The sequence below is a fragment of the Harpia harpyja genome, chromosome Z, assembly GCF_026419915.1.
Source record: "Harpia harpyja isolate bHarHar1 chromosome Z, bHarHar1 primary haplotype, whole genome shotgun sequence".
Taxonomy (NCBI): domain Eukaryota; kingdom Metazoa; phylum Chordata; class Aves; order Accipitriformes; family Accipitridae; genus Harpia; species Harpia harpyja.
In genome coordinates, this window is record NC_068969.1 from 81,328,766 (window position 1) to 81,343,663 (window position 14,898).

Consider the following 14,898-nt stretch of genomic DNA (forward strand, 5'->3'; position numbering starts at 1 on the left):
AGAATGAAAAGATGAGCTCTAACTCAGATAAAAAAAAAAACTTGTATGCTATCACTTGCGCAGATATTGAGAAGGAGGATTGTAGTTAGGGAAAAACGTTTGAAAACCAGATTTGCCATATTCTTTATTTTAAACTATCGAACAAACAAAAACCTCTCTGGTCTTCAATGATGTTGTGTTTTGGTTGTTTATTGGGTGTTCACCCAAGCCCCCCACCAGATGATTGAAAACTGTCTCAGAGCATTTTGGGAAACAATCTGAGTGGAAGGTGTCTTGACTGTGTATTAGTGTGTTTTTCTTTAAGACAATACAGGGAAAATCTTTTGAAGGTGTGTTAGTATTTGCAGACAGAAAGCTTGCTTTTTTCAGTTTTGTGGAAATGTGCTCCTGTCTCTTTCTCAGCTTTTACTGGGAAATACTTTCTCAACCCTCAAGTGTGGACTGTCTGCAACTTGCACTGATTTAAAGACAATGTTGTATGTTTTGTGTGTGAACTGAGTCAATTTTTATGTGACTGCTTAACCTTGATTCAAAACTGGTTTACCTTTCATGTGCAATCAGTGAGAGAAATCCTGGCACTTTGATTCTCCCTGCCCCAAATAATGTTAATATAATAAGTGACAAGACACATAAGCATTGCTTCCAAGTCATATGGTGGAGAACTCGGTTATCTCTGAACTCCTTGTGCCTGATAGTGTTAAAAGACCAATTTCAGGGAAAAGGTAGAAACATCCTGATTTTAAAGGTGCTGTTGTCTGTAAGTGACAGCTGTCCATGTCATCTCTGTCCTGCAAAGCCTGTCTTACCTGATCATAGCCCTTGGTTTCCTCAGGTGTTGTAGGAAATGGTATGCAACTCTTTCCTGGTATATTGCATTCTTACTTGCATTTTCAAAAGTGAATTTTTTAAATAGATTGGTTTGAAGTATTACTGCCTTTATTACTTAGTACCCATCTGTAATGATTAAAGGAAATCTATAGTTTCCTGCATTGTGTTTTAAAGGCTTTCTTTGAGCCATTTTTGTGAGTAAATCTCAGTTCATGACAGTAAACATAGCTAGAAATAGGTAACATTAGCTCAGGTGGTACAGCTTTAAAGAATACTTTTCAAAGGTAATGGTGGAGGACATAGTTTAATTTTCTGCTGTTTAGCTCCCATGTGCTGAGCTTTCCCATATCTCATCTGGACAGATTAGAACAAGGGGATTAAACTATCTCTTTTGCAGCTCTTTTGCTTCTGACTCCTACTTTTTCCTATTGCTGTGTGTATTCATGAAGATAACTGTTTATTAGCTGCCTTGCTGTGCTATTGATTTATTTTGGTCCTGGGACTCTAGCTAAAAATTTGGATTTCTGGGGAAAAAATGTCAAAGGGTTAATTAAAAAAATTATTTGAGTACTGTCAAATAATGAAAATAAAAGATGAGCTAGTTAGTTTTCTTCAGTGCTGCTTGCTACCAACTCTTCTATGTTTGATCTATTTTTACTGCAGTTGCATTTGTATACTTTTCCTTTTCTGTCTGACTTTAATTGTAGCATTTTTTTATTTATTCAGGAAATACTGCGGTAACTCCCTTTTTGTCTTTAAATATAAATCACTTTGCGTTCCTCGTGTCTCCATTTTCTACTTGCAGTTAGGAGTGATGGATTAGAATTAGGCTGCAGCACAGATTGGGAAAATCTCCCAGCATCCTCTTCCTGCAGAGGCATCAGCTTCCAGCATTGACTGTAGCTGCTGCCACTCTAACTGACATTTCTTTTGAATTCTGCTATGGAGAGTGCCTGTGATGCCAGCTGCTGGCTTGTGAACTTTTATCCTTTTATTCTTTTTGCTTGATAACTCATTAATGAGACCTCATGGATATTGAGAAATAAACCACAATCAGTTTCCTCTTTATGCTTTTCTTCTGTGGTTTTTTTTTTGTATGTGTGCGCGGTGGAAAAAGAACAGAGTGAAAGAAGCAGCACTTACATTTGGATAAGGACTATATTTACATACCTGAAGTTAACTGAATTAATCCTGTAAGTATATTATCTCTGCCTACTAGTACCTGAAATCATGAATGTGGTAGTCCAGATTTATGGGGTTTTATCTGTGAAAATTTACTTTGGCAGGTATGTTGGACACTTAAACTACAATTTTTTTTTAGATTAATTTCCTTGAAGAGGAAGGAAAAATTATACATTCACAATGGGTTTGTGAAATAATTGTTTTTCCTCTGCCCTTTGCAGTGGTGAACAATGCTTTTAGAGAGCAGAAGCTTCTCTGCTGATGTCAGTGCTTAATCAGCTCAGATGCTGTAGGTTGTAGAACACCGCAAGGTGTGTATTTTGGGATGCCATTCTTTAAAATGTGGTAATTTAAGAACGGTAACAGACTTGTAGCTATTTTCCCCCTTTACAGAGTATGTCTTCTACTGTTGGTAGCTGGGCTGATTTAACCATTTGAGGTTATATAATTTTTGACTTAAATATAAATAATTTATTTCATGGGATGCAGTTCTGCTTTCTAAGTACTCAATGTTAAGTATAATACAGTGTGCTTGTAGAGATTTTAGTAATTTGAGGTCTCCAGCATTAGCTATAAGTTCACTGTGTAATAAATTCCAGTAAATTGGTTTGAAGTTTAGGAGGAGTGTCTTACTAGGATCACACTGTCCTAATTGTCTCTTTGGATCTGAGCCAGTATTTGTGTGACGCAGTGTTAGTCCCGTAAACATCTGGCCTGATCTGGTGTCATACTTGCTGCATGATTTATTTCTTGTTTTTTCCATAGCAAGATAAGCGGAATTTTTATTCGTTTTGTGTAAAACTGTCAGTAACCTGTCATTATTATTTATATATGCTAGCTCTTTCAGGAGGATGCTTTTCAACCTATTTTCTTGTCAGCATGTCTTATTTAAACCTACTTTCTAAGGGAAACATTGAACAGATTAATTTTTTTTTGTGAACCTCTATTTATCTATATCTACATACTGTATATTAAGTTTTGACAGTATTGCTCTCTGGCATATTCGGGTGCTTATTTTTCTACACAGTATTGCCTGTATTGACCTCAGCTGGATTATTTGATACGAACTATTAGTCTGATAAGGGGTCTCCAAACATAGTAGATTCTCAGTTTACTTGCAAAGATCTCATGTTAAAACATACATCTAAAAATACTGCTGGACCACTGACTTCTATTAATAAATCTGATAACAACCTTTTATAGTGCTGTGCATTTCCCTTAGTGTCCAGCAGAACAGTGTAAAGCAGATTTTTTTCTCCTACCTGCAAACTGACACTGACACTGCTTTGTTTTTTCTTTCCCCTCTGTCAAACTGTGGTCACTTCTAAATACCCGTGATCTGATTGTTTTGCTGACTGTCTTTAGGATTACAAATATTTTGCAATGCTGTGTCAAATTCATGCTGGGGTAGCTTGATACGCTTCAATAGGATTATTTCACAATCATTTTAGTGATCAGATAATCTGTATGTGCATATTCAGATGGGTAAATAGTAACCCGGGTAGTTGTCATGTGTCTTGCTCCCACAATATGGCCGATCCATTATGGAAGATTTGCATCTTGCTTACCGTGCATGTACATGTTCAGCTGCAATTCTCAGCTGAACTTAAAGAACTTGGTGTCAGATAAAGCTGCTGATGTTTCTTTTTCCCTTCCGGCTGTAAAACCACCTGACTTGCAATAAATTGATTATTGGTTTAGTGAACCTGATTAATGGTTAGTCCAAAACTGAAAACATTTGTGAATGCTCATGGTTTGGTTTGTTTTTTGTTTTTAAGAAAAGTGGCTAGAAATGTAGCCTATCTTTTTGTGTTTTCCAGAGGGGCGGACTGTGATGTTGGCAATGGTGGGTGCTGGTTAGCCAGTATGATGAGTTTAGTCTTGACACGATTTCCTGTGACTCAAACAAATGATCAACTTTGCCTTGTTTTGTTTCCTTTGTGCTTATTCAGTTGCTTTGTTGCATCTCTAGGGTAGTAATAAAGTGTGAGGATACAGCAATCAGTATTTTCTTGTGGTGTTCAGATACTGCATTGATAATAAATATATTGATAAGCAAATTCCACGTTTTCAGTAAGATAGACTATCAGGAAAGTTCCTTCATCTCCTCACCCCTCCCTGCCCCCTCTAGTGATGGACATAAAGTAAATGTTCGGAAGGAAAACCTTTTGATCAGTTTCTTGTATTCCTTTACTAGATTCTCATGAAGCAGCACTGTAGGTACTGGGCTGCTTTGTAACTAGAACAAAAACAGTCCTGTGCATGCCCCCAGAGTTGGAGATCACAAATAAGACTCACATGCCGAATGTAAAGCAAAGAAACATTATCAGTCTCCTGACAGGTGGTGGTCCAACACTTTAAGGTCAGATGAGACTTACAAGAAGGAATTTTTGTTTATGTATAAAGTTTTTGGTGTGTTTGAGGGCTTTTTAATGCATTTCATTCCTAAGACAGTATTACAAATATTTCTACTGCTGTGAGCAGTAATAATTCCTAAAATAAAACTGTCTCCTGTAGCTAAATACGTATCTGTGAAGTTTAGAAAAGCTAAAATTAGAACTTGCTTTTCTAGAAAGTAAGAGGGCAAGGACTCGTCCTAACATGCTAGCAGCTCCCCCCCTCCCAGCTTCTGATCTGTGAGGAAGAGGAACAGAGCTTTTATATGCCTTCTGTCTGCCTCATGGTTAGATGACATATATATACCTGGTAAGGTATAATGATTGATCAATTAAAATGATCTCTTAGTGAAATTCCAATAGTCTATGAAAAGCTGTCAGTTTGAACTTCTTTTGACAATGCTAAGGTAGAGATAAAAACTGTAAAGTCATTCTCAGCTCATTTTCATGCATATCATTTTAATAATAGTTGATTTTCAACAGGGGCAACTGCCTCTTTTTTTTTTTTCCTCAGTTACCTCTTCCCTTCTTACTGTCTCTGTTTTTCTGAGAGCTCCAACTCCTTTTCTACAGCTGTTCATTTAGAAAAAAACAGGTTTTGATGCTTTCTTTTTATTTTATTATGTATACAAGGGTATAATATCAGCTAACTACTGTTTCTTCTTTTTGCTCTGCATCAGCATTTCTGCCACAGCTGTAAGATGAGGGAGAAGAAAGAATTTAATTTAAAAAAAAACACAACCAAAACCAACAGTAAACAAAACCCCCAAAAGCAACCAAACAGAAAATGCTATTAAAGAAAAGGAAAATGCCCTAGTGGTGAGATTGCTTGGTCATGCAAAGGAGAGTATAGGCAGATCCCTTGGTATTGTGACAACAATCCGGGATTCACTTAGACGGGTTTACAAATAACTGGCTAAATGCTACTCCTCATAGTCAGGTAGTGTTGAGGAGGAAGGTGGAACCTCAGTGAACTGAATTGCCTTGTAGCGTGGTGTTTCCATCCTCTGCTGTTACCAGTTCTGTGGGTGGATGGGTGTCTCCAAAATTCAGGTGAAAGCTAGTACCCAGGAAGGGCTTCGGTAAGAACAACACTGTTTGCCTCTGTCTGCTGTAGAATGTGATTTTAAATACAGCATCCAAGAAAGTCGTGAGGGAGGAAAAAGTGACAGTAAGTGTGTTACCCTAACAATTTTGCTGAAATACCAGGCTGTGTAAAGTAATACCATTTCAACTAAATGACCATTGTTGGGTACGTGTCTGCTGTGTGTTTTCTGGTGGGGTTTTTTGATTCTTTTTGTTTGTCTGTTTTTAAAAAACTGACTGTTGTTGAGTGGATCATAATATAGTAAGCTTTTAGAGTAATTTATGCCTGTTTGCAAATTTGGCTAGTGCAGCACTGGAAAGTTTTGCTGCCAGTTGCGTTTCCTTAAATGAATGTTTAGCACACAGACTACAGCATGCGTTGGTGAAGTTCTGAAACAGTGAAGACACTACGCCTTCAAAGGAATAAAGTCTGTCTTGCATCAGCATGAAACTTTTTTCAATGCTTCCCATAAGCTGATAACATTTCCATTGAATATGTAAACTACATGATTTTATTTACCTAAAATTCATGCTTCTCATAAAAAGGGATGCGTGCATAATGAACGCAGAAGTTGCTGTGGAGATAAACTATGACTAGTGGATTTACTGTATTGGTAAAAAAAAGTTAGCATTTGCTATACTGATCAGGCAGCTATAGTTTGGAAGCTTTCTATATTAATGATAATAGCCTAGGATAGGAAGTGATACATGTAAATTGGAAATAATTTCAGGCTTCTAGCTTTATGGCTTAAGATTTTTCTGCTGTGTGATTATAAGTGGCGTTAAAGTCTGGGTTTTAGATGAAATGGTAAAACAGTTTGCAAAAAGTTTTCTGTTTATAATAGAAAAAACTGTTGATCACATGGTCTTATATCTTTCCCTGATTATTTTTAAATTAACACATTAGGTTAAGAATCCTTTTTATTCATAAACTGGAAGTGATTGGCAATTTAAAAATACTGTGATCCCTTTAATGTAAAGGATTTAACATGCTTTAATTTGTTAGCTGCCAGAAACATCTAAATGTGATAAAGGTTACTCGGTTTGATTCCACCTTTCTGAATTGTTCTCCAGATGGGAGGAATGCATAGCATGCATACAGATAGAAGAAGAAAATCCAGCCTCATGGAGGCTTGCCTGATGCACCTTGCTTTTTCAGAACCTGAGTCCTCTACCTAGCCAGCAAGCTACTGAAAGACATGTGCCAGCACCAGCATAGTGGGGGGGTGAGGGGTGCGTGCAGTTTCTTACTCAGGTCAGTAGTCCTCAGAGAGAATGACACATGCTCTGCGCTCATGAGGGTTCCTTAGATTCAAACTCAATGCTGAAATTGTTCCTGAAAGTGGTACATCTCTGCATGTATTTATTTTAAAACAAACCCAAAGCAAACAGAAGTCCCACATTTGTGAGTTTTAGAGAGTAGTCGCTTGTAATAAGAAGAAAACCCAACATAACTAGGAAGCTACTCTCTTTGCTTTTATGAATATTTCCTAATGTTCACTGTATGTAAGCCTGTGGATTGTACTAGGAAGAGCCACGTAAGCCTTCAGCCACCCTTCACTGAACTATCCTGAACATAAAATGTAGGCCTAACAGAGTATCTCAGTGGGATTTGGCAATAAGCTTATTTTATATTAGCTTTCGTTTCGTGTCATAGGACTGTTGGTGCCACCTGCTGCTTTCTGGTAGGTAGATAGATAGATAGTACTCCTACAAAGCATCTCACTGTTTATCTGATAGGATTTATACTTGTGTTGCCACTTGGTGCCTGTGCAAAGGATTAATGGCAGTGGTAGCAAATAACATTGTCCCTTAGGAAATGATCCAAACTAGATTTTGGCACATCACTAAGCAGAAGAGTGAGGTGTTACTGTTGGCTCATATGTGAGTGATGGATGAGAGGGATAAGATGAAAAAGATTTTTCTTCTCAAATGGCTAATTTAATGGTGAGGAGTACTATGCTTTCAAAATATGAAGAAAATTATTTGAAGAGATATTTCCAGATAGCAGAACTAAAAGCTGAGTTTTCTGTATGCTTGCTCAGATATAATTGATACACATGGATGTACGTTACTGTTAATGTTAAAGCAGTTCCTACTGGAAATTGCAGATCTTTGCAGTTGCTAGCAGCGCATATAAAAAGAAGGCCAAATGCAGGCCTGTAATAGATTTTTCAAGGTCATAAACATTCAAAAATATTCATAAGGATATGAGCAATCCTGGAAATATTTCACAGAGATAGGAGACCACCATCTATTTGGAGGAACATTAAATAGGCACTAAGAATCACAGTCCAGTGATGTTTCCTTAAACAGATGAGGTAGAGATGTTTATTATTTGTTACCCATGGGCAGAGACACTAGTTCGCTTTTTCTGCTTAAAGCTTACCAGAAGAATCTGACAGCATACAGAGGCAAGGTGTTAAATCACAAGAGAAATTGGCATACATTGGTAAAGGATAAAATAATGGAAGAAAATAAGAATTCTGAGGGGGTTTTATTGTTATTTTACAGGGCTGGGCAGAAGGAAAGTGTCTTTGTCATAGTAAAGGATGACTGTTTTCCCTTCACTGAGACTGAAGAGAGAGAGGAGGAGGAGTAGACTAGTACTGGGCTTCCTATGCTTGAATAGAAAATGACTGGCAGGGATCAAGAGCTAAGAACCTGTTCATTACCAGTTTCCTCATTCTTAAAGCATGACTGTTGAATATTGCAGAATTAAGAATGGAAGTATCCTTGTTCTAGTGACACACTGCTAGTCTGAGGCTTAGTTCAAAATTAAAAACACAGCAAAAAGAAGGATGTCAGGGACAGAAAGTCTTTGTGTTGCAGTAACATGAAGTGTCTAGGTCATTTGAGTTTAACAAGTGATTGGTGATGTGGTGGTGGCAGTTTTTAAACGTTTTGGATCTTTGCTAAATAGTAAGACCAGCTAAGAGGACATCAAGTACGTTTTGGCATGTAAAGCTATGCAAGACGTGAACATGAAGTCATGATTTAATGTTATCTCTGTAAGCTGTAAACTGTGACTTTTGATACTGTCGTTTGAGTACGGCTTTTGATCTTGGCTGGGAGAAAGTCGTCCAGGGAGACAGTGAGTTCCAGCCCCCACAGGATTCTGTTGAAGGCTTGAGCTTATTTTGTGCTAATTATGCCTGGCAGTACACATCAGCACAGAGCTCAGTGCTGCATGTGTGGAAGAAGCACAGTGTGCCTGCGCAGTGGTCCCCTCAATAAGGGAGAGAGGGGAAGAGGGATCCCATCAGCTAAAAAGCATCAGAATCACCACTGTTCTTGCACATTACAAAGGATCAATACACTTGAAGTAGAGCAGCATTCAAAAACACCCTGAGCCTTCTAGCCAAGAAAATGGAGCTATTGAGTAGATTCTGGTGAGGGTCAGCTGCTATTTACTGTTAAGAAGTCACGTCCTGGCTATTTAAGACGCGTGACAAGATAGTTACTCTTTTTGACATGGTAGAACATAAACAGTTAAATACTGAGTTTTCTAATTGAGCTATTCATTACTACAAAGGGAAAGATCCACTTCAGAAAGTATAGAAACATTCTGAATAGCGACAGTGAGTATCAGATTTTGACAGTATATTAGGACTATTTGACTTACCATCTTCCTGCAGAGGATGAGAACTGCCTGAGAATAATACATTTTAATGCTGTTTTGTCATCATTAACTTGGCAGTAAATACTCTAGCAGGTGCCTGCATATATGTTACTGAAGAGGAGTGCTACAGATAGTTTTTGCTGCCCTACCTGTTGACACTGTGGTTGACATCCAAAATGGTTTTCATTTGAGTTTAAGCAAACAAATCCTTCTGAAAGATTCTTCTGATGAAGCTTCTGTAAGTGTTAAGGGTCACTTGTTTGCTGAAGTATTTAATTCCTGGGGGAGTGTTCTCTTAGATGTAACGCATCTTGTTTTTGTGATCCTTATCAAAATAGCATCCTCTCTGTATACCTCCCAATTTTTAGAAGACCTTATTTTCATTCCTTTTGTATGCATCAGATGTGCATCTTAATGTGGGTATCTTGAAACTAAATTGTTATTGCTAGTTTCACATTTTTCTGCTTTTTTCCCCTCAAAGTTTTGCTTTGCTCCCACTAATAACATCAAATATTTTCGGTAACTGTAGCCCCGTGAGACTTTTGTTAGCGAGAACAGTAGCTATACAAAACCAAGTCAGTGGCAATTAAATGTTGTTTATCAGATGAGGCTGATTATTTTGGCTGTGTTGTAAAAGAGCCAACAAATAGTTTTAGAAGTTGAAAACCTAAATTCTATAATCCCTATTCATGCAAAGTACTGTTTACACATTTAAGTCCAGCTAATATTAATAAAGTGATGTGGAACTCGGTCCTAAATATATGATTTAAAATGTGGAAAATACAGTTAGATTAAAGGTAAACTTTTCTGCAATTCCATTTCTAGCTCCTGAATCCTCTTTCAAGAGAAGAGTTGGTAGGTCATTGCACCAGGGCTGATTGTATTAAAAGCTGACTAAATGTCCTGTATATACAAAGACAGGAGCATGTACCAAGTTAATATTTAACTTCAGATATATAACTGCCTTTCAGGAATGCTCTTACACTGAGCCCTGGTGTGGACAGATAGGTGTTATTGTCTAACTCATTACATGTTTAAACAACTTGCTTTTAAATACTAGAGCAATTACTTTTTTTGATTTGTTTTAGACTAGTAGTTATGCTCCCTTTTTAATTAATCTGTAGGGAAAAAAAATTAAAGTGGCTTAATAAGCTGTAAACTGTTTTGACATTTTAAATTACTAATGCTCTTGCTTTGTGTACATCCTGAGGATTGTCATCCCAATGGTGAATATTCCAATACAACTCAGAGTTTTCAAATCAGTATTCTTATTCTTTGTTTCTATCGCAGCTCTGAGTAGTTGATTAGAAGAACCTACTTAAAGCTGCTAATAACTTCCTTATGGGCAGTATATCCCCACTGTATTAGAACTGTTTCATGAGTAGCTCAGCACCAAGCCCAACATACATAAGCTATTGCTGGAATTCAAAACATTTATTCTTTTTTCATAAAAAGTTTGAAATAGTAGTGAGAAACCCTTTCCCAACACACAGCATTTTTTAAAGTATCCTTAAAGTACCTAGACGGTAACACAGTGGTGTTTTGTTCTCCTTGTAAGGTGGCATTGCTATCTTTGTGTAACACCCAATATAGCACATTTTTCTTTTCCTTTTTTCATTTAGAAGTGAACTGTATTCACTGGGTGTAAAATCCATAGTAATTTCACTGAAGTAGTGTTAATTTAGTCTACTCCAGGATAAATTAAAGCATATGCTCATCTAAGGTGATAAAATGTGTTAATTTTTTGTCAGTTCTCGGAAGCTGTATGTGGAGGTAGGGAGAAAACGAGATTGCCAAAATAAGACTGAGTCAGAAGGAGAACATGAGTCAGAAAGAGAATGTGAGTCAGCATTGCTTACTGAACTGTTCATCAGTCTGCTAACTTGCTGTAGAAATTGGTTTGTAATGTTTTGGGAGGAGAGGAAAAAATGTGCTTTTTCTGAGCCTCTGCATAGAAATATTCCTTGTCTGCCAGCGAAGATAGCCAAGTTGCTTCTGAGTCAGTATGTTCCTTTCTTCTGACTGTTCTGGTATCAAGTTATGAATCTGAATTGGAGTGATTCCTTCTAGTTATGTTCCTCTGCTGCAGGATGTAGGAAAACAGTAGAAAAAACAGTAGAAAATATATGTGAAGAGTAATTAAACAGGAGTGAGACTCTTTGGTAGAGGATATGATTCACTTACCAGAAATAAGGGTCTGAGAAAACTGGCTTCCCAAGTTTTATATTTGAAGTGGCAGAATAATTTCATAAGCTTGCTTGATGTAAGGAACAGTAGATGTAATTGATGTAAGGAATCCTGTTTGCATTGTCTGCAGGTTTTGGTCACACATAAAGGCAGCAGCATGGGAACTAGTCTGTAACACAGGAAAAGAACATGACAGCAATGTGCTGGAGAGAATCTGCTGCTTACCCATTTAATAGGAACGGATAGTTTTGGCAGGATGCCAGGGCTGTGTTGTGTTAAGGGAATATTTTACAAATATTGATATGTACCCTGGTAATGCTAGAGTTGGTGGTATGGTTCTGTTTGGGAGCCTGATGGCTAATGGTCCTCTCTGATAAAAAGCCAGCATGCCCATGGCTATGTTATACAAAATAAAGATTAGGTTTCCCTTCCAAAGGAAGTTCCAGCAGTTGCTGACTGCAGGATAGGAAGTATGCAGATTTACAGCCTACAGATACAGAAAATGTGTTTCTTTTCACTAAGATGAGGCCTAGTGAAGCAGTGGAAATAGGACATTGTCCTTACATCTTGATCCTTGCATTCAGAAACATGGTACAGCGGTGGGGTACTGTAACACTTTAATCAATTTATTTGCTTACTTTTCACCTGAAGTGGTAGGAAACTTTCTTACTCTTTCTAGGCTGAACCCAGATATTTTACAACTAAGTGAATAAAGTTGTGATCAGTTGTTAAATTACCTGCTGTTACGAATGATCCACCTTCCCTCGGATTCTTTTACGAACTACGTGATTATACATCTCACTTGTGGTTCTCTTCCCTCTGTTACTTCAGATGACCGTTCATAGTTCCTCCATAGTTGGCGTAGCAGGTCATCGCCTCGTGTTGGGTGGTTCCATTCCAATAGCTCACAGAGTTCTTGGCCCACCTTAAAGTTAGCAAATGTTTTGTGAGGGGAAGGGACCAGAAGGTCCATCTGTCCTCTGCAATTTGGAACAACCCCCATGGCCACTGGGATTTGTATTGGATGACACCTGGAACAGGGCACTGCTTCAGTGCTGGTCACAAAATGGTTGTGGTGTGCAAGTATGAGAGAGTAAAAACTCATTGTTGCCATCTGGTAGATCTCAGCTTTGATTACTGGATTTTTTTTTTTAAGACAATTCCTGCAAATTTGGTATTTAAAGAAGAAACTCTCCCCCTTTTTTTTCCCCTTCTTGAGAAATTATTTGAAAGCAACTAGCCATTTTTCCTAGTGGGAAAGGCAGAGCAAATGGAATGTGTAATCTAACAGTCATGGCCAAGTGAAACTTAAGTTTCCTAAAAAGCAAATGTGAAATGATGATGTAGAAGCATGGGAACACACAGTGGTGGTGATTACATGTTACTGAGGGACTAACTCAGGTCCTTGCTTAAGTACCAGAAAAAAACCCTAAATAGAGCTACAAATTATTTCTTTGGAAATGATTTGTTAACAGATGGAATTAGCTAATAAAATAGTGTTTTACAAAACTTTCAGTCATTATAAATGAGGGGTTTTTTATTATTATTTTATTTCGTAACACTGTTCTTTGGAGGGCACACTATTTAAGACATTTGGAGGGGACATAAATGTGTACATTTCTCTACTGCTCGTATAAATACTTTAATTTGGACAGATTCGTTTACATATTCAGAGTCTGAATGCACCCAAATACAATTGCTTTCTTCGTATTTGTTTTGGTAAACATTTTAATTCTGCTTTACTTAGTAGGAAGTGTAGGATCTTAAGCATACTTGTTCTAGTGATTGTTGTTAATGGGAAACCTTTAACCAGTTGAGCAGATTAGTGTGCTAAGTCCATTCCTTTGCCAAATAGGTGGGATGCTTTGTAATCTAGAGTCTGTGGTTCTCTTGATCCAGGCTCTGGAAGAAAAACTTACTTTGGGAGTATGGAGAGGTGTTACAGGCTGAGGCTTTGGCAGGTATCCAGACTAAATGCTCAGCCAGGTAATTTTATTTTCTGGATTTAGAAGCTAGAATGTGTAAAATACAAAATGAGTTTGTGGTTGGTCTTGATAGGTTGAGGGCTTTTTTCCTAAACTGAAGTACAGAAGGTACGAATTCACGATGTGAGGAGATAGATATTCTGCGTGTCTCCTACATGGCTTTCTTGGTCAAGGAATGGTAGAAGGTGTCTCTGTGTTAGAACTGTAAGGCAGTTTGCTATTTTGGCCTGTATATCCATGCAAGATGTGAACATGAAGTGATGATTTGAATTTACAATTTAATGTCTGATGTTCTAATTTTTCAAAGATTGTTTAAGTTAGATCTGAGAAGTGCAAAGTCCCCTGTTAATTTCGGTGCAAGTAGCATCATAAAGATAAAAAGCTGTGTCCACTGAAACATGAAGAAGAAAGTTCTTAACCCTATGTGACCTACAGCAAATTGCTGCTTTCTGATGAAAAATCATATGCTTGATATAGTGCTTTCCTTTTCCTCTCATCAAAGAGGAGCCAAAGGGAAAGAGTTAATTGGGGTGTTTGAGACAGAGGAAAAAGTAAAAAATCAAAAAGATTAAGCAAACTGTGTTAAAAGAGGAAACCAAAAATTGTGCATGATCCTGTTGAATTCATAGTAAAAACGGTGTCTCATTTTGTAACCATCTTGGAACATTTCCCTTCTCTTGAACATTTTCGCTCTTTCAATTTTTCATTGAGAGGTGTGTTTCAGAAACTTTTCATGTGGTATGTGTAGTGGCGGAAATTTGAAAAATAAACCTATGGATTTACTCAGATACACTTCTGTCATTGAGTAGCCTTGATTATCAACTATCTTGCAGAGATGAATCACACATTCTTATATACCAAAAGGTTTAGGACTTTGAAAATGAAAAAAACCAACAAGCCAAACCCCAGTTTTTTTTACAGTTCAGTTTAAACACTTCAGTTAAAGTAGTCTCAAAGGTAAGGTTTATAATAAAACCAGTGCATTTATATTTAAATATACAATGTAAAGCTTTCTGAATAAAAATAAAAGACTGTAATATATTCCTATAATTAGTGGAACTGCCTTGTAAAAAATGAATGTCTAGATAACAGGTTAACTAAGACTAGCCAGTGTAGTCTGAAGTATAAATTGTACCTTTATGTTCTATATTTTCCAGTGCAGCCTAGGGTATGAAGAGTGGTATATGAACAACAACAAAATGCTGACTCTTTTTTGTGTCCCTGCAGCATGAGAAAAGATACTATTGTTTGTCTGAAGGATTTTTAGTTGTTATTGGGGCTTGTGTATTTATACGTAGACCTAAGTAAACCTGCTGTAGACTATAACTTCCATGAAAGACGTTTAAAAATATTGGAAGGCAACTCAGATTATCTAGCTTAAGGGTATTTAAGTGAGACAACATAAACTGATAGTGGCAATGGGACAGTATGTCATTGGTGACATAGGCCAGCAATGAAGAGAACACAAATGTAGTAGGTTTGCTCTCCAGTAGTTGCGCAGTACGAATCATTACAGCTAATAAAGACTTTTGTAGCCGTACCTATACCCTATACAGTAGGGCAAACGTTGCAGTGCTCATTCCCCAGGCTCTCACCTAGGACTGGATGTTGG

General features: G+C 37.4%; 1 protein-coding gene across 4 annotated transcripts in view; it reads left to right on the forward strand.

Moving 5' to 3' along the window:
* Positions 1 to 14,898, forward strand: part of TTC39B (tetratricopeptide repeat domain 39B) — an 80,110-nt gene that overhangs the window by 32,588 nt on the left and 32,624 nt on the right. The window contains exon 1 of one of the 4 annotated variants that reach the window (XM_052776639.1): positions 1,713 to 2,021. The exons of the other annotated variants lie outside the window; for them this stretch is intronic. The gene's annotated coding sequence lies outside the window, so the exon portion shown is untranslated. Of the gene's footprint in view, positions 1 to 1,712; positions 2,022 to 14,898 lie in introns of those variants that run through there. 4 annotated transcript variants of the gene reach the window in all.